The sequence below is a fragment of the Lacerta agilis genome, chromosome 2 (genome assembly GCF_009819535.1).
Source record: "Lacerta agilis isolate rLacAgi1 chromosome 2, rLacAgi1.pri, whole genome shotgun sequence".
Lineage (NCBI taxonomy): Eukaryota > Metazoa > Chordata > Lepidosauria > Squamata > Lacertidae > Lacerta > Lacerta agilis.
This window is the reverse complement of record NC_046313.1, coordinates 94,963,562-94,984,790: the sequence shown is the minus strand read 5'-3', so window position 1 is coordinate 94,984,790 and position 21,229 is coordinate 94,963,562. Positions and strand designations below refer to the sequence as shown.

Sequence of the window (21,229 nt, the reverse complement as noted above, 5' to 3'; positions counted from 1 at the left end):
CAAAACCTTGAAATATTTGAATTCTGGGTTCAGAAGCGGGCACACTGAGTAGCTGTGGGAAAGCCAGATACTTTCAGATGTAATTTTCCATGAATAAAATTGTGGTAATATTGACAAACATCAGTAAACGTGTGATGAAAATGCATGAGGTAATGGACTGAAGTACTTTGAAACATGCAGTATATAGACCGAGCTTTGAGAATGGCGATTAGTGACTCAGCCAGACCTTCTGACTTAAGATTGCCCTGTATAAATAGGTTCTTAAGAGGCCTTCAGTGCCATCCGTTTTGGTAATCTGCATAATTTTCTTGTTTGTTGCAGAATATGCACCTATAGGTCGCACTCCTGTTACTGGCAGATTTGAATATCCAGCAGTTAGAAACACAGTATATAATACCTGCAAAAATGCAAAACTTTCCCGAAGGTTTTGCTATCTACTGCTTATTGTGATTGCTTTGTGGAATGAGATTGCGCAAGTGTCATGGACAGCTGCTGGATAATGTATGCCACGATTAGTGAGCAGCGGCAATGTCCCATGCAATGGCTCTATTTTGTAAACCCCCCCCTTTAAAAATGCTTATTCCTCTTCAATTCTTTCGAGGTGTTAACACTATAATTATAATGCGGGAGATCTCATCCAGTTGTTAGATGGGGGATTCAGGAAGATAAGCTTTCAAAACAAATCTCCACAGTTATGTAAACCTTTTGCTTGTTAATCATATTAATATTATGATAATAATATTATAATTATTGAACAGAAGTCATCTACGCTGCCTACTCCATGCACATTGAGTCAGGTTTCAGAGATGTGGTTATGCCAATCCAAGAAAGCTATTCTTTCTCACTCTATAATGTGCAACAAAATATACCGGTACCATGATTGCCAGTAAATGGGAAATTGCAATGGTTTTCTGCTAAGTGTAACATGGTGACCAGGGCATGCTCTGAGTGCTTCTGAAGAAAGGGCCATCAACAGACAGCTAGTTCCTACTCAAAAAAAGTGAAAGGAAAATGCCCACAAAGGAACTCAACAGCAGGAGAGCTCTTGCTATCTATGGGATACCTCTCCAACATTGCATGGGGCTTATCAACAATTCAGGCCACAAATTCCACATCAGCCATTCATGAAGGCACAGCATGTTTCTTAAAAATAAACTTCACTTTTGGTCGGCCTGGCTCATATTTTTAAACCTTGCCATCTGTAACAGCTCCCAGGTGCGGACACTGATATGACTAAATAAACATGTGAGATCTGGGTAGCTGATAAGCGATGTTTGTAGCAAAAAGATTTATTTTAAAAAATCTAGTACGGGTGACGCTGTGGGTTAAACCACAGAGCCTAGGGCTTGCTGATCAGAAGGTCGGCGGTTCGAATCCCCGCGACGGGGTGAGCTTCCGTTGCTCGGTCCCAGCTCCTGCCCACCTAGCAGTTCGAAAGCACGTCAAAGTGCAAGTAGATAAATAGGTGGGAAGGTAAACGGCGTTTCCGTGCGCTGCTCCGGTTCACCAGAAGCGGCTTTGTCATGCTGGCCACATGACCCGGAAGCTGTACGCCGGCTATATTCTTTGGGGAAAAATGAACGAATTCCTATGTCCCACAAATAACCCAGAGATGCATTTTAAATAAAAGCACCAGGCAGGCCCCACAAATAACCCAGAGATGCATTTTAAATGAAAGGACATATTCTACTCATGTAAAAACACGCTGATTCCAGGGCTGGATTTAGAAGGTGATTGGGCCGGATACAGCCCCAGGGGCTTAGTTTGCCTACCCATGCTGTAGCTCCCATGAGAAAAACAGGAAGCTGAGGAGCCATGAGCAGGAAAGGGGCTACAGGCAGGAGAAGCCATGGGCTGCTGGGAACTGCGAATTGGTTTTCCTAATGGAAAACAGGTGGTTAGGGAAGATAAAGGGCTGTGGACCCATAAGGGAAGCAAAGCAAAGCAAAGCAAAGCAAAGCAATACACGTACAGGATGAGGATGGAGATGATTGTCACATACAAATAACCAGCCTAAAAGCCCATGACTATAGGTGTTCAGTAATGTATTACTGAAAGCTTAGGACAGAGTATAATTATTTAAAGCATTTAGATGCCACCCTTTGGATTGAATCCTGTGAACAGAATTTCGCTCATAAGATACTCCTGCTGCTAGAACGGGGGGGGGGGTCATTCTGTCATTTTCCCTCACACAGTTCCCCTATGCTCTGCAAAATCTGCTTTGAACAGTTATGGGACACAAGCTCTTCTACAAACAGAAGAAGGGCAACTCAGGATGCAGCTCAGTCAGTCAGTAGAGCACGAGACTCTTAATCTCAGGCTCATGGGTTCGAGCTCCACATTGGGTGAAAGATTCCTGCATTGCGGGGGGTTGGACTAATGATCCTTGGTGGCCCCTTCCAACTCTACCGTTCTATGATTCTTGATCAGGGTATATTACTGGGCAGTTTACAAAGCTGAGAGCCGTAACATCCAGAATAAAAAATAATGTGAAAAACTAATAAACAGTAAACAGAAGACAAAACAAAGCATAATGGGTGGTATTCAGTGATGTTTGACTCAAGACTAGACCCACTGAAAGAAATCAGCCTAACTTAGTCATGTTCATTGATTTCAATGGGTCTACTCTGAGTAAAACAGAATACCACTCAATGTAAATTTGCCTGACAGCAGTAAAACAGAAGCTTCCTAGAATTAGAATATTCTTCTCAATATTATATCTGTAAAACAATCCTTCCATGCCAGTAATGGATTCACTAAAACTCTTCAGTGCTCTCTCAGATCAGGACCATTGTTTAGGATAAGCATATGCAGAATTAAGAGCATAAGGGAATGCTAAACTTAAGTGTCATTTTAATATGATCAAGATGGCACTGGTATCTTCTCATTAACTTCCTTTTCAACTAGTTTTTACTATATTCTTTTTGTGCTTCCTTTGCAGTCTAGAATAGTTTATATCTTGCTTTTACATTTCCCTGCTAAATACTGCATTGAATACCACACTTGATGGCATGGAAGGATTACCACAGCGAAGCTCCCCCAGTCAAGAAATAAGTGATTGGAGCCACATAAGACAAAATGTGTGTAATGGGATTTATTAAGGATAAGGATGCACCACGAATAGTCTCTGCTGATTTTGACCTTTCATTTAAAGGGAAGAAAAGACTTGCTTCTTAATCTCACGGTTGAGATAGAAAAACTTGAAAACCTTTTATATAGGTTCTTCAGAAAATGAAAACAAATAATCCAGAGATAGATGGAGCTGAAGCTACCACTGTTGGGAACCACTTTAATTAGAAAAGATTCAATTCCTGGACCTTTAGCAACATAAACTAATCCCACCTTCCTATTTCTCTGCAGATCACATATTTCGCCTTTGAATAGGACGATAAACCCTTTTACTCTGGCGCAGTTGGAAGCAAAGAGACTTCACCAAGTCCATGGAAGAGCAATGAACAAGGCGCAGGCTTTGCATGTAGGCTTTCAAATATATAGAAGTTAAGAGGGCCTTCTCGGTGGCTGCTCCCAGACTTTGGAACTCCCCTAGAGAAGCTAGACTGGCTGTCTCCTTGTTGTGAAGGAGGCAGGTGAAGACTTCGTTGTTCCAACAGGCTTTTGGGAATTGACTGCTTTAAGGGCTGGTGCCATATTGCTTCTATTGTACTCATTGGTATGTTTAAAACAGATTTTATAAATGCAGATAGTTTTAATTCTATCAATGTTTAATTGTTTTAAATGATTGTGTGTGTGTTTTTCTATATTTGTAGCAGCTCAGATTTAATCTGTAAGCTGCCTTGAGTCGGGGAAAAGGTGGGGTATAAATTAAATAATAATAATAATAATAATAATAATAATAATAATCTGAATGAGAAACTGTAATAAGCACACAGTTGCAGTTTTCAGCTATGTGTTTAACCTCTGTTTGTAAGAACTAGTAGTGCTTGCCAGGCATTGTGATGTCACAATGCTCTGCATTTCTCCATCTCTGGTTGTGAGGGGCAACCAATGTGGACAAGTAAACTTCTATCATACACTACAGACAGAAGAGAGGAATGAAACGTGATTTCCAGCAGCATATGCATGTTCAAAACCTTCTGGTTTAACTAACACGACAGCGGAGATGTATTCAAACATCACATTATATGATCATCTAAACCATGACTTGGAAGAGTGGGAATAAGCTGTGTGCACACACGCTTTATCCTTCCCTTTCCTCCTCCCATTAACAGAAATCTTCCTGGTTTGTCAAAGTTTGCTACGATATTTGAACTGGTGAATTGGTTGGAGCAACTCTCATGATGAACCAGGAAGTGTTCTATTGAGCCAGTTGCTTGAGGAAAGGAAGGGGGGGTGGAAGAAGTGTGCACGCACACATGACTCAGTTGTGATATTCTAAAATGGGGTGCAGGAGAATGGAGAATTTAACGTCTGAATGCATCCACTGAACAGAGTTCTGTAGCTAACACAACTGAAAACCTAACTTTTTTTCCTAACATGTTCCCAATGTTGGGGCACTGGACCAGCGACATGACAGATCCACTTAAGAAAGCGTGTTTGCATCATTAAAGATAAGGAAGAGGACTTTATGCCCAATATAGACACTTCAATCCCTAATGCAGGCACTCTCATTTAAAGATCTGCCTTTTCAGTTTTCAAGCTGAATTCTAATCAGCTCCATTGACAGCCACATGAAGAAGAAGGGAAAAAAAGTATTTTGGAAGAAAATTAAATTCAGCACTGGATAACCGACATTATGTGTGCCTGGCTTTAATAATAACGGCAACAATAATATAAATAAAATCAGCTAAATTATAGAGGAGCCTGAATGAGTTCAATCAGTAGGAAACTGAATCAGGTGGAGAATTTAATCATGGGCTTTATTATAATTTTATAAATAAGCCAAAAGACCGGTTTAGACAGCCAAGAGATTCTGTTACAAACTCTGCTGAAAATTGGAGAACATTGTTTATCATTTCTCCGCTGCCCTAAATGGATTTTGCAGTTTTTAAGATTCTGGCAATGCATTCTGATGAAGAGGTTCGTTCCGGTATTTTTGTGTTCACAGAAGAAGGAAGGAGACTGAAAAAGTGCTCAGTGGGGGTTGCAAACAAGTCTTCATTAACATACCCAGCATCTGAGGACACAGAACATAAAATGTGCACAGAGAACAGAGTACCCTGCCTGGAGAAGAGAGCAATTTCCTCGAATGGCATATTAATGATTAACATTTCCACCTTGCTTCATGCCTTGGAAGGCAGAGCTTTATCTCTCAGGTAGCCTTTTAGTAGGAAGTATAGATGCAAGCATCTTTGTCCGGTAACTGTTTGCTTTTACTGACACAGCAGACATGAAATATCCATCAAAGGGAAGCCACGGCCAACGGCAACAGCTAATGCTAATATGTAAAGACATCCACTGCTATGCAATGTGCAGCTCATCAATACAGAGGATTAATGTTGGGAAATAGGTGCTACATGAGGACTGTCAGCATTTTACAACAGCCTCCCACAAGCTGCTCACAGAATCCCTAGGGGGGGCGGTTAACTTCCTGCCTGTCTGGAACAAGGACCTCCATGCAATTCGTTCACATTAGCCAATCACATTTACACCCTTACTGAGTTGCCTTCAGGACCCATTCTGCCTGCTTATTGTTAATTTATTGATCCCGTCTAGAGCTTATTACGGCTTATTACCAACCAATATACAAAATACGAAGTACAGTGGACCCTCCGGATATGAATTAAATTCATTCCAGGGGTCCGTACTTAACCTGAAAACTCCGTAACTGGAGGCGCCACTTCTGTGCACATGCACGGTGCAATAGTGTGCTTCTGCACACGCATGTGGTGCGCAGAGCGCTTCTGCGCATGTGGGCGGCACGCAGAGTGCTTCTGCACATGCGCCGAAACCCAGAAAGTACCGGTACACACTTCCGGGTTTGCCACGTTCACAACCTGAAAGTTACGTATTCAGAGCGGTACGTAACTCGAGGGTCCACTGTACAAAACCACAGCGTCAGAAAAAGGTTATTTTGTTTTAAAAGGCAACCTGAGGACCACCTGTCACAGAGAGAGACACAACCACATTCAGATATTTTGCCACCTGTTTGATCGTGAATGTATTGGTCCCCTCAAGAAAGATGTACAGAATGGTCTCTGAAGGTCAACTAGGAAACCATCTCAAAATAAAATGAAAGGCCATTTCAACCTGTGAACGGTTGAACATGCAGCATATTATTATTCTAAAATAATATTTAATAATAGTAACAACAACAAGAGACACAACCACATTCAGATATTTTGCCACCTGTTTGATCGTGAATGTATTGGTCCCCTCAAGAAAGATGTACAGAATGGTCTCTGAAGGTCAACTAGGAAACCATCTCAAAATAAAATGAAAGGCCATTTCAACCTGTGAACGGTTGAACATGCAGCATATTATTATTCTAAAATAATATTTAATAATAGTAACAACAACAACAACACCATCCATAGGTGGACCTATAATAAAGTTCACGGGTGGTTCAAAACAACGAAAAATCAAGGGATAGCAGGACCTTGCATCTGGTACAGGAGGAAAGCCCCAGATCTGGAACCCGAATTAAAACTCACGGATTTCCCCCAGCAGATGTCTACAACTAATGCTAGGTTCATATATGGATCAGGGGCTAAGTTCTCTAATGGATACATAAACGGTTTAAAACAGCAACAGCCACAGGAAAAGTAGTTTACTTATTTACAAATGATTTGCAGTCAGGGATAACCAGTAAAAGAGGCAGATCTATGGATGACAACACCAAATGATGGCAATATAGGTGACAGTGGTACCAGTTGTGTTTGTTTGTCCATGGGTCTTTCACGTGGGGTGGGCTACAATTTCATCCTAAGGGATCCATGGGTGAAGGGAGCCAAACCTCCGCCTATCATCATCATCATCATCATCATCATCATGTTAGTTAATTATCCACCCTTGGCCCTAGGTTCCCAGGGTGGGTCATATCAATTTAAAATGTGACAGTAAAAACAGTATAAAACTAATTGCATAACACAATCATAACAAGAATAGACCCTTAAAACATACATCTCAAGCATCAAAGATCAGGGTAAAGAGCTGTGTCTTCAGCATTGGCCAGAAGCTGTATAATGAAGGTGCGAGACACACCTCTGTGGGGAGTTCTACAACTTAGGGGCTGCCACAGAGAATGCCCTTTCCCAGGTCACCCCACTACCCCCTCTTGTTTCTGGGGGGTGATGAAACTAAGAAGATAACCTACTCTACTGATCTTAATAAGTACGAAGCTCTGTAGGGAAGGAGGCTGTCTTTCAGATATTTGAGGCACAAGACATTTAGGGCTTTAAACACTAATGCAAGCACCTTGAATTGGGCACAAAAACAATCTGGCAACCAATGCAGAGCTGTTTTAGTCATTTGGTTGCTGCATTTTGGACCAGTTAAAGCTTCTGAGACAGCCCCATTACAATAATCCAGTCTGGAAGTTATCAGAGCATGGAATACAGTGGCCAAGAAATTTCTGCCCCAAAGGGACCATAGCTGGTGAGTGGGAAAGGGTGCTCCAAGCTGGAAAAGGGTACCGAGGCCATTTGAGCTTCTAGGGGCAGGGTTAGATCCAGGAGCAACCTCAAGCTACAGACCTACTCCTTCTAAGACAGGCCACCTCCCACCACCCAGACTTGAGAACTTGGGACATATAAAACCTCTGTCTTCTCAGGATTCAGCTTCAATTGCTTGGCCTACATTTAGTCCACCACACCCCTTAAATACCAGTCTAACACCTCAACTGCCTGCCTCAACTCTTGGAACAGAGAGATGGAGCTGGGAGCAACAGCCCAAGTTTAAAGAGTCCATGGTCAGGGAGAGGAGTTCAGAACTACATGGAAGCAATGGAGTAGTTCCATGGATTGCTACCCCACCAAGACAAGGCAACACATGCTTATTTTTAACGCGTTTGTGCCTTGCAAGATGTGCACTGTGTCAGGAAGGATGCGGCAGGAGTGTCACTGGGTTGTGGGTGACCGGGCTGTGCCCTCCCTTTCTGGCTGTGGTTCTTTACTAGCACCCTCTAATCTGCCACCCTCCCCAGATTCCTTTGCTGTGCTTCTCCCCACAAGAGGGCCGAGGGGAGTCCTTCTGTTTCCCAATATTCTGAGCCTCTGTCACCCTCCTGTTCCTCCTCCTTGCCTATCTCAGTCTGCCACTCCATTGCTGAGCCTGGGCATGCCTCTGGACATGTCAGGGAGCAAATGATGTCCAATGGGCAGTTGGAAGTCAGGAAGAGGGGAGAATTCATCTCTGCTCACCCAAAGGTACCTTTTAAGATTAGAATCAGAGGCTCCCACCTCCTGCTTTAGACATTCACATAAGGTGGTGCACAACAAAACATGGCTGCTGTTGCCATGTCTACGATGGCCCCTGTACACAAAGTCACTCTGAACTAGGCAAAATGTACTATGTGTTTCAAAAGGAAAAAGAAAAGCCCTACCACACGCAGAGAACACATCTATAAATCTATATACAGTCTAGCTGTTTGATGCAGCAAGAATCTCACCTATCACAGGTATCCTTTGAATCCTACATCAGCAAAATGAATATTGCACACAGTGGCTAAAAGAATTTGTGCATGCCAGTATAGGAATTTTCAAAATGGCTTCTCAAATATGGAACCCTCTTAGAAAGCAATGAACAATACAATGGTATGCATATTACACCTTCATAGCCTCGGCATGCATTTATTAATAGCAGCACAGGACGAAGAGCAGGAATCGGTATCGCCGTAAGAAAAACAACCCCAGCTGCTTCTGGACCAGAATGCCAGAAACACTGATTAATTCATAAGGCAGCATAAATGTGGACTTAAAAAGAGAGATTGCAAGTGTACTTTTTGATACTTTTATAGGCACATGTTAATTCAAAATAAAGACCTCTCCAAAACACAATGGGTCTTCTCAATATAAAGTGGGGAAATAATTTTAAAAAACAAGTCCCAGTCTCCCTTTGTCTCTCACACACACCGAGTATGTAATTGAGGGGGCTAATTAACAGGAGTCCTTAGATCCCAAGAATCAAAGCTGCTGCTAATGTTCTCTTTATGAGATGCTTCTATTGAAGACAAATTAAATGTTATCTAATCTTGCAGCAGCAGGAAAACCTAATCTTCTGGGTTAGTTTTTCATCTGCCGGTGGTGTCAGATGTCTCCATCAGAAAACACCAGCACAGGCAGAGAGAGAGAGAGAAAAAAATCTGTTATAAACAATATTCTAAAATTACTGATATCGCTGTCTGACCTTGCTGTAATCTGTTGCTCTGTAGCTTGATCCATTTATTTTAGCTGAAACAAGCAGCTCAGTAACTGTCAGTAAAGCCGTGTCTGCAGTGAATTAAAAGCTACATATTGGCAGAGAGCTTGCCTCAAGCCTGATGTGATTGAAATCTGACAAAACCTTTTTACACCTGCAGGTAGCTCAATGCATTTGTTGAACACTCCTCCTTCCCAAGGCAAACAAGCTCCGCTTAACCCTTTCACTGGCTGCAGTGGTACCCAAAATCCTGTTGTTAAAGAGAGCATTTCCCTTCCGATTATTTCACAAAGATGTTACTGTCACAGTTCTCCCAGGCACAGGAGAAACCAAGTTAAACACGGGAACTAAGGAATATTTTTGAGTATCTAGGTGTTGCTACCATGACCTTTTGCATCAGCCACAGAAGGGCTGCTAAAATCTGTGTGCAGATCTCTTCAGCGACTCTGTTAGAAATAAGTCCCAGCGTCTCTTTGGGATGAACATGGGAGAGATTTAAGATAACGTTACTATAACAATTGCTTCAGACTTCCACTAGAGGACAGTATAAATTCAGAATGGGAAGGGAAAATAAAAATGCAACGGGGGCTTTAGAAAGCATAAAACCCGAAATCAGTAGTTTGTTTCAATACTTTGGGGTGTGGATTTTTCAAAATCCAAGGAAAGTAAACATGCAAGGTAATTTAATACGGCCATCTCTCCCGTCAGCCTAAGAAGGATAGTTACAATTAGCCACACTGGGCCGAATTTAACTAGCTAACTGGTGCGACTCTTTTAGGAACACAGGAAGTTGTCTTATACTGAATCGGAAAATTGTTTCATCTAGTCTAGTGTTGTCAACACTGACCGACAATGCCTCTCCATGGTTTTAGGCAGGGGTCTCTCCTGGCCCTTCCTGGAGTTGCCAGGGGTTGAAACATGGACCTTTTTTTGATGCAGTGCCTGTGCACAGCTGTGACCTTTCCCTCAAAGTTGCTTGTGATACCTTCGATGAAGTATCCCTTTGGACCGGTTCTGTGGGCTGGGGGATGTTCTGCTCTTAATTGCAGGACCATCACCAGGAGGCAGGACTAGGGGAAGACTGCTAGGCCCCATCTCTACGAAATTCAGGAGTTCCATCCTGTTCTATTTGCTTTTTCATATCTATACGAAACTGCTGGGCAAGATCATTGGGGGACTTGGGGTGAAATGCCAACAATAAGCAGGTGACATTCACATATTTCTCCTTGTCATCAGAATCAGGTGATGAGATGGATGTATTAAATTCAGCACCTGGTTTCAGTAATGGGTTGAATGATGGCCAGTAAACTAAAACTTAATTCTAGCAAGATGGGAGGTTCTGTGGGTGGATGGTTCCTGTGCCCAGGGAAATGGGGCTCAATTTGTTTTGTAAGGGGGTGCACTCCATGTGAAAGTTCAGGTTTGTAGTGTGGATGTGCTCAGAACAACTGTGTGAGCTGGTTAGGTTGAGACAGTGGCTGGCCTAAAGTCATCCGGTGAACTTCGTGGCTGAGTGGGGAGTTGAACACTGACCTCCCAGGTTCAAAGCTAAGGTGCTGAGCAACTTCAACCACTACACTACAGTGTAGGGTGCTGCCTTATGCCAAGTCAAACCACTGGCCCACTGAGCTGACTACTGTGCAGTGACCCTACACAGACTGGCGGCATCTCTGCATAGTTGCAAGCAGGGGACCTTCCAAGCCGTACTTGGGAGAATCCAGGAATCAAATCTGGGACTTTCTGGAAGTATGTGCTCTGTCATTCAGCTGCGACCATTCCTCTACAGGTGAGATTCATAAGGGAGATGGTTGTGTTTTAACAGATTTTTTTTTTTTTTAATATTAAAGACGGCAGCAAGGAAAGAGAGTGGTGGTGGTCTGAATACTAAGTTGGGTCTCGTTAGAAACCTGCAAGTCTCTCAACTCCCTCTGCCTTTATGATTAGAAATTTAACAATAAATATAGGAATGAAATGGCATGGAGCCCAATTTTATCACGCTTGCCCCTACCAAAGTCATCATAATTCATTGTTTTCCCATTTCATGATTTTTTGAAGGGCTGGCTCGATTTTCTTTTTCTTAGCTGAATTTAAACAATTCCAGGACGTTGCCAGGGCAAATGAAAACCCATTTCTGTTATGTCTTGGCATCCACCGTCCAAGCAAATGAAGTGGAAGCACAGCCATTTTACAAGTAAGATAACGCAAACGAGTTGCTTCCGTCAAATGCGCCACTTATTTCCAGGGTGGCTTGAAGAACCCATCAGATCCCATAGCAAGCGATTAGCTGGCTCATGCACTAGGACTGCCTAGCTTGGCTCTCAGTCGGAATCAACTTGAAACGTTTTCTTCTTCCTTCCCTTCCAGTTTGCCCTCTCCGTGCCCAAAGTGGTCATGTTATGTGGAGAGGCTCAGGAATTAATAGCTTGTTTTCCTACTTGGCCACCGTATCAGGGAAAAACCTCATAATGAACTGACTAGCATGTGAGCCACAGTCCCCGCTCAGTGTGGTATAATCAGTATCCTACCGTATAATTGGTATAATCAGTGCAGTGATTAGAATGCTCAATATAATCGTGGCTGCTGGGACGCGGGTTGCAGGACTTCCAGCGATAGCAGCTGAAGGAGAGTTTCCTTCAGCCAAACTGCCGGAGGCTTCAGCTACTGTGGGGGGAGGGGAAGAGGCTAAAGGGCTATCCTCCCTTGCCATCATAAAGTTCAGGACAGACATGGTGTGTGGCCAAGTGACACCTGTCAGCACTGCTCATCACGTCAGCTTCAATCTCCGTTTTCTAGTAAGACACCCCAGGTACTGGCAGGGCTTAACGCGGTGCCTTGTTTACAGGACAGCTTTGGCTTGAATCATCGGGAAATAGATGGTAAATAAGATGCAGCAGCGCTAAATTCATTCCTGCACAGGGTGAATGCCTAATGCCGTTTTATCGCGCAGACACCACTTCACATCTCAGGAAGCTATCTCAATTTGTGTTTATTTTTATGATTTATGAAAAACGGGGATTTCTGTTTTTTTTTTATAAAAAGGAAAAATAATAACAATAACGAAGCAGGACTCAAATTATTTATTATTTAAGCCAATGCAGCAACAACACGCTGCATGCTCCTCTGCAATTAGTCCGTGGCACCTTTAAAAATGTAGTGAAAGCTCCAGTGACATATAACAAAACAAGAATTATGCAGTGATCTGAGAAGTAAAGCGGGTGGTGTGGAGGAGAAAGCAAGCGTAGGATTAATAATTTAAGCAATGTGACACAACAGGTTGTGTATTTCTCCGGCGTTTTACCAATGCGCTGTGACAGAGAGCGCGTTTCTGTACAACCTCATCATGTTCTACGTGGCGTTACAAAGCTAAGGGGCTGAGCAACTTTAACCACTTGAAGAGGGTGATAATCTTCTGAAATGACACAATCCCATGTATGTGTGAATGTTCTGAAGGCAAGAGAATGCCCAACGAAAACAAAACTAGAGGAGTTCTGCCAAAAAAAGAATCTTATATAAGGAATAAGGAGGTCTATTTTAGTCAACTGCAACCTTCCAAATTAGCAAGCGTTATGTATCACCATGACATATAATGTAAATTTCTTCCAAGGAACCGAAAATTGCAGCTGCTTCTCTGAAGATGGCTCTGTGAGATAGGTTCAGGGAAGCATAAATCTAGGTCTCAGTGACTGGCTCTCTCAGCAGAAAGTTTTGGCCTACGCAGCTTGGATTTCGGCTGAAGGGCCTCAGCTACTCTGTGAGGTCCAAAGTGTGGCCAATGCTGCCTGTATTTACACCACATACTAAACCATGGGTAGGCAAACTAAGACCCGGGGCCGGATCGGGCCCAATCGCCTTCTAAATCCAGCCCGTGGACAGTGCAGGAAGCATGTTTTAACGTGAGTAGAATGTGTGCTTTTATTTAAAATGCATCTCTGGGTTATTTGTGGGGCCTGCCTGGTGTTTTTACATGAGTAGAATGTGTCCTTTTATTGAAAATGCATCTCTGGGTTATTTGTGGGGCCTGCCTGGTGTTTTACATGAGTAGAATGTGTCCCTTTATTTAAAATGCATCTCTGGGTTATTTGTGGGGCATAGGAATTCGTTCATTCCCCCCCCCCAAAAAAAAATATAGTCCAGCCCCCCACAAGGTCTGAGGGGCAGTGGACTGGCCCCCTGCTGAAAAAGTTTGCTGACCCCTCTACTAATGCAATACGACACCACTTTAAACTGTCATGGCTTCCCCAAAAGAATCCTGGGAGCTGTCATTTGCTATGGGTGCTAAGAGTCATTAAGAGACTCCTGTTACCCTCACAGAGCAACAATTCTCTGGAATTGAGCGTTAAGCCATTCTGGGAACTGTGGCCCTGTGAGGGGACTAGGGGGTCTCCTAACAATTCTCAGCACCTTTAACAAACTATAGCTCTAGAATATAGAGGTGGGGAGAGCCATGTCTATTTATAATATTAAAGATGTGGCTACTGTTGACATACAGTGGAACCAAGAGGCTTGGGTGATGGATTGAGGGCCGGTGGCTGGAAGGAGGAAGCGACTACAATGATTCTGATGAATCTTCACCCAAGTCTGACCCTCAACTCAAGGGCTGTGTGGACATTATTCTACAGAGTACTGGCATTGTCTATCTGTATAGTCTTGCTTCTCCCAGAACTGTGTGGGCTGAAACATGGGAAGAGGTGCACAAGTAAGCCCCATCCTCTGTATGCTAGCTCCAGTTCAGACCTTCCTGCACTGATGGGGAAGGTCGGAAGGGAAATTCTGACTTGCAATACTCTTTGTGGGAAAGACCCCTGTCTTATCAGGGTTCCCGATCTCAAGTATCAAAGTTATTTCACCCAAACTGAAGAGGGCTAATGTATAGGTTGGAAAGCAAAACCTGTTCTCTCCACACTCCCTACTGCGACCTTCTGAAAATCACACAGAATGTTGAATTCTCTCTCTCTTTCTCTCTCTTTTTGGCTGACATTTATTGCTGTCTCTTTTATAGGCAGAGTTCCATATTTTCCTTAGGGCGTAGGGCAAGTGCTATACTTTAAAAGGACATACAACAAGGGAACACCAAAATCTCACCCCGAAGTAACATCATGCCCTGCTAAACAACATTTCCCAAATATATGTTGCCTTCACTTATTGCATCTGTCAAAACATTTACTTTTGATACCCACCCACCAGAATAAAAACAGACGAAGAAACAGTTAGTCACCAGCTAGGAGAGATTTGGGAATTTTCAGCATTTTTGTCACCTGAGAAACATATTTGGCATTTATTCCCTGTGCAGGAGAAAAAAAGCAGCTTCTCAGTAATTCCTATCTAGGTCAAGCCACTTTTTAATTGATAGACAGACGCTTCTGAAAATAAGGATTCTTAATAATAAGAGAGTAATTAACATATAAAAACACAATGACAGGAGTGCTGAATTGTATTTGTTATGTCAAATATTTACACCTGGCAAATAATTAAAAAAGAGGTCTTTTAGCAATTAGAACATAGCAATCAAAAAGGGAACTTTAACTGTGGCAATTTTTAAAAACATATTTTTGATTTTGTTGACTGAGGGTACAGTCCTAATGGTGGCGGTGAGAGAACTGAAGATGGACTAACCACAACATTTTCTCTTGCCCAGGAGGGTAGACTCGAACCCAACAGCTTCACATTACAAGAAAGGAGATTCTGACTAAACACATGGAGAAACTTTCTGACAGTAAGAGCTGTTTGACAGCGGAAGGGTCTCCCCTCAGGAGGCTGTGGACTCTCCTTCCTTGGAGGTTTTAAAGCAGAGGCTGGATGGCCATCTGTCATGGATCCTTTAGCTGAGATTTCTTCATTGCAGGGGGTTGGACTAGATGACTCTTGGGTCCCTTCCAACTCTATGATTTTGTGATTCAGCGGTCTGTTGGGCTCCCACAAAAGTGAAGTGCTATTACTTGTGCATAGCCACTGGGGAAGTTGTCTTTGGGGTGGGTTAGGGAGGTGAGTAGCTCTAACGGACTTGGCAGGGTTAATAGCCGTTCAAAATGGAGATCTGGGATGCAGATGCAATTTGGTGAATTAATTTTGCCTTTTGAATGCTAAATTGCAGTGAATGTGTCTTCTGGTTGTGTTTTGTTGGATTCTAGCCCACGTGGGAGTATAGCTGGATCAGGAGACTCAGAAGGCACTGGGACATGACACTGACTTTTTGTTGCAATTGTTCTCTTTGCAAGTTAAAAGTGGAGTTAAGGGGAAAGTGATGGGTGAGTAGCAAGCTTCCGACAAGAGCATGGCCTGCATGGCCTGAATATGTAAATAATTAAAGTACACACACTCCTAAGAAAAGCAGACAAAATGTTACTTCAGAGTAGGATAATAATGAAGCATCTAAGTATACTCAGTAAATATGGTCCCTTGCTCACTTCCACTTAAGACTTAAAAGGTCTTAGGGAATAACTTTTGTCCTGTATCTGAAGAAGTGTGCATGCACACGAAAGCTCATACCAAGAACAAACTCAGTTGGTCTCTAAGGTGCTACTGGAAAGAATTTCCTATTTTGTTTCCTATTTTGTTTCGACTATGGCAGACCAACACGGCTACCCACCTGTAACTTTTGTCCTTAATGTTATCTTCAGGGACTGCCAGGTTACTTGCTGAGTATATTAAAGGCCATCCATTGTGAGCAAAGTTTTGGGAAGAAGAATGTTCATTTTTATCTTCTGCAGGGTTATATAAAACTAATTTGATTTTTTTTAAAAACTGAATAACTGTGACAGTTTAAAAATTAATGATCAGTAATAACGTTCATACAACTAAAGTGCTAACTTCAGAATTCACATTATAGGATGAACTAGATGGCTCACAGGCTCGGTAATGAGTTTGAAGTCCTTTTATCACTGCCAATTTGAAGCTATAATATTTGTAAATTTGCCGGGCAGCTTTAAAACAAATCACATTTCAGATGTAATGTTCTAGTCCAAATCTGAAGCAGGCGTAAAAACGAAGGTGTCCACATTTACATGTGCTAGGTACCTGATATATTAGCCCAAACAAACTGTGGCATGCAACAAAGGAATATGGCTCCAGAGATCAGATGTGCGTAAGGTATTCCCGTCTGCATGGCAAGAAGGACTGAGATGCATATCCTAACCTGCAATGTGTGGCTCCAATAAAGATGCACATTACAATCATTATGTGCTTGTGACACCCCCACCCCCATCAATGCTTCTTTCCAACTCAGCTTGTATGATTACAGGGGTTTCAAGAGCTGGATGCACGTGACATGCAGATCTCTGGATATACAACTGAGACTCACTCCATCCAACTCAACAGACTTCTCTGCATGTACACAAAAGATAGTCTACTATAGTGTGCATCTCTCTTATACAGGGCATAGAACTTCGTTTTGTGCACTTTTGAGGGATGAGAGCATTGCTTGATTAACTGCATATTCTCCCATATACTACTAGTCAAGTTCAAGGCTTTTGTGGTAATACACAAAGCACTAATACACAAAGCACTAAACAACTTGGGCCTCTTGATACATCAAGGTTGTCAAAGAGTGTGGCATGCCACATGGATGTGGCAGAAGCAGATGGTAAGCCATGGTAGGAAGATTCAAGGACAATCAAAGAAACGTTTAAACATTTCAGCGTAGTGTAGTGTAGTACAGTACACACACACACACACACACACAACCAGAAATAGTATCCATGCCTCTCTTCAAGAGCATTGCCTATTCTTTTACAGTTCTCCACAACATATTGTTATGAGCAGGGATTTTCAACTCTGGCAAATATGAAAAATCAGAGAAGAGAAAAGCTTCATCTGGCAAAAGCAAGCTCACACCTCTCGCCGAGTTTGTATGCATACTTAAGGTACATAAGCAAACACACACCAAACGTAACCAGCTGAATGCATTTACAAATAAATATTGACCACTACAAAATGTGTAGCCAAATATAGATAATATAATAATGAAGAGGCTCACTTATCATTATATTTTGGGAATGATTCATATTCTTATATAGCTGCATTGTTTTCTACTTTCTGGATGTCCCATGATCATATTATAAAGTAGTTGTGTTCTATGTTATAAGTCAAGCAACGCTAGTTGTTGTTTCTTCCTGTTTTCCAACATATTTCTTATCAATTAAAAATGCGGTGTGAGCAAATTTTTCTTCTGAAATTGTAACCTAGAGAAAAAGTTTAAGAACTACTGCCTTAAGCACTTGAGGAACACTACTGGTTGTTCCCTGTGTTACAGAGGCCCAACCAGGAGTCTTTCTGCTGGTTTCGTGCTGTGGAACAATCTTCCTCTGGAGATTTGCTGCTCACTTCCAGGAATCTCTTGAAGACCGTTTTATACCGACAGCCCTATTTGGTTGTTCATATTTTCCTCAGGATTAGTCAGCCATTGTAACAATGATTTTGCACTGCTTTTACAGCCTTTTGTGTTTTATTGCATTTGTATATATTGATGTGCAGTGCCTTGATATTTTATATGAGTTGGCAGTATAGAAATATGTATTTTTTAATACGAATAAATGAAACAGTTGACAAAACAAGCTTGCTTTTTTCTCAAGCAGCAAGTGGTGTTATCGCAGTTTTGTTGTAGTTGTGTAATCTGCCCAAAGCGTTTTGGGATCACTTGGATAAAGAAAAATTAAGGGGCAGGTGACGTGAAGACCAAGCTGGGAAATATGAGAGGTAGCGACAACAATCTAAATTTTCCCAATGGTATAGTCTCTTCTTTGAAAAAAGAACAACAAAAGATCTAGATACCTAAAAGAACTGATAGTTTCCATCTTACATAGGGCCTTTCTAGAATTATGCCTAAAGATTTGCCTTCTGCTACATTGGACGGTAGCTACAAAGAGATACCTGTCTCCTAACATATTTGCATCTGTAATTTGAAGCAGGCGGAGAATGCAATCCTTCATGTACTGGAATTCCCTTTATCTGATGGTCCAAAGGAAATATTCTTGAGAAATATTTTGTCTAGTTTAGCAACCTGTTCTAATAAAGAAATTATGGTATCTGCTTTCTGTTAGAAGATATTTACCAATTTGTGACATACAGAACAACATTACATGCTTTAGGAAATGTCAGATGGAAAGAACCAGTTAAGGAACCAGCTGTTGTCTGAGAGTTTAAGGTTTTATTCTCCTCAGTTATTTCAGAATGGCTTTGTTCTTTTTAAATTGCCGAGTAATGGTTTTTAGTGTAATTATACCATATTTTCACTTTTATCTTATTTTACCTTCAGTACATTGCTTAAGTGTCAAAACCCTATTAGAAATTTATTTTTAAAGTGGCCAAGTTCACTTCAAGGCGAGCACAATAAACGTGTCAATTTAAGCAAGCCCAGTGTCACCAGAAGAAATATCAACACCCTCAGATATGCTGATGACACAACCTTGATGGCAGAAAGTGAGGAAGAATTAAAGAACCTTTTAATGAGGCTGAAAGAGGAGAGCGCAAAATATGGTCTGAAGCTCAGCATCAAATAAACTAAGATCATGGCCACTGGTCCCATCACCTCCTGGCAAATAGAAGGGGAAGAAATGGAGGCAGTGAGAGATTTTACTTTCTTGGGTTCCATGATCATTGCAGATGGTGACAGCAGTCACGAAATTAAAAGACGCCTGCTTCTTCGGAGAAAAGCGATGACAAACCTAGACAGCATCTTAAAAAGCAGAGACATCACCTTGCCAACAAAGGTCCGTATAGTTAAAGGTATGGTTTTCCCAGTAGTAATGTGTGGAAGTGAGAGCTGGACCATAAAAAAGGCTGATTGCTGAAGAATTGATGCTTTTGAATTATGGTGCTGGAGGAGACTCTCGAGAGTCCCCATGGACTGCAAAAAGATCAAACTTATCCATCCTTAAAGAAATCAGCCCTGAGTGCTCACTGGAAGGGCAGATTCTGAAGTTGAGGCTCCAGTACTTTGGCCACCTCGTGAGAAGAGAAGACTCCCTGGAAAAGATCCTGATGTTGGGAAAGATGGAGGGCACAAGGAGAAGGGGACGACAGAGGATGAGATGGTTGGACAGTGTTCTCGAAGCGAATGGCATGAGTTTGGCCAAACTGCGGGAGGCAGTGGAGGATAGGGGTGCCTGGGGTGCTCTGGTCCATGGGGTCACGAAGAGTCGGACACGACTGAACGAATGAACAACAGCAACCCTATACTCGCACATCTCAGGGCGGTTCACAACAACATCAATCTAAAGTTCAGTATTGACACCAGTGTATAACAAATTGCAAACACAGGAGTAGAGCCTGTCCTGAAAATATATACAGTGGTACCTCGGGTTAAGGTGGGTGCAATGGTGGGTGGGATAGTTGATGTTTTTAGGCTGGAAGCCCAACCCTTTTATTTTTATTTTCCTTTTCCCCTCAGCCAAGTGCATAAATCTGAATTTCCAGTCCAAGACCAGGGTAAAGAGGTGTGTCACGATGCGACGGAAACCATGCCAACCTCCCTCCAACCCACCCCCCACGGTGAGCCGCATCTGCAAACCACTCTCTGGCTCGGTGGCGCCCTGAGAGAGTGCTCACACAAAAAGTGCAGACTTTCCTGCTACCCTTCGGTCTAATTAAAATGTTTAAGAACCATTTAATTACAAGGTGCCAAACTATACAAATGCAAAGATCTTTCCTACAGAGAATATTGAGATGAATTGAATGTTGGGATTTTTAAAATATTTTTTTTTAATCAAATCTTTAGCGAGTACGCGACTTCCTTGTTTGTAAACAGCTATACTAATGCTAAACATATTTATTCATGACTTGACAAGAAATATAGCTCTGTAATTAATCATTTCCCTATCTAATTCAGACCACATAGAAAAAAGCACAAACAGAACTTGTAGCCCCTCTCCCATTGTGAAAGTCAGCTATATACAAATGAATGATTATCTGCATTATCAACTATCTACACATGTGTGGCTCTTTTCAGCAGAAACAATACCATTCCCTTGATGCACGTTGCTAATCTCACCCGCATTCACTCAGCCTTTGTTATGTTTTAAAGTAAGAAAATCCCCTCACATATTAAATGCTCTCTATCATGGGCTATTAAAATTATTGTTTTAGGTTATCTATTAATTGCAGGCTTCTCCATCTGTATTCACTGCTAAGAAGCTAACCCTTTATTAATTGAAAACACTTTCAAAAATCTGGTGGCGCAGAAATGTTAAAGGTCAAGGGTTAAGATGAATTCTTTGAGAGAGCCACCGTAACTCCTTTAGCTTCTGAGGAAATTTACTTGCTTTGAAAAAAAGAAGAAGACTTGAGTTCTTACCGCACAGGCAAAAGGAAAAAAAAAGAAAAACATAGCTGGGAATAAACAGAACAAATATTTAGTAGATTAGAGGACGTTATTAAAGAAGAAGAGTTTGATACTCGGTTTCAAAGTTTTTATGCGCTTTGCGATATTATCACTGGATGCTATATTGACAAACATCCAAGAGGAGAAAGGAGTGGGGAGTTTGGAGGCACCAGTCCTTCTTCCAAGTGCGAACTAAGGAGGTGGAGTGCGCCATCCATTTGGCAGTGAAACAGAACCAACCAAAAATAAGGTCGTGGCTCCTACATAAGGGACTATCCCGCGTATGCAGAAGCATGAGCTCCTCCTTCCAGTTAAGAGACAGTATGGAAAAGACCCTGATGTTGGGGAAGATGGAGGGCACAAGGAGAAGGGGACGACAGAGGATGAGATGGTTGGACAGTGTTCTCGAAGCGACTAGCATGAGTTTGGCCAAACTGCGAGAGGCAGTGAAGGATAGGCGTGCCTGGCGTGCTCTGGTCCATGGGGTCACAAAGAGTCAGACACGACTGAACGACTGAACGACATGCTTCAAATACCAGTTGCTGAAAATCAAAGGAGGGGAGAGTGCTGCTGTGCTTTTAGGCTTTCCACTGGGAGAAC

The 21,229-nt window shown here is 42.2% G+C and overlaps 1 protein-coding gene across 1 annotated transcript in view; it reads right to left on the bottom strand.

Moving 5' to 3' along the window:
- The window catches only part of SUCLG2 (succinate-CoA ligase GDP-forming subunit beta), a 190,418-nt gene that overhangs the window by 15,238 nt on the left and 153,951 nt on the right, over window positions 1-21,229 (bottom strand). The window lies entirely within an intron of this gene.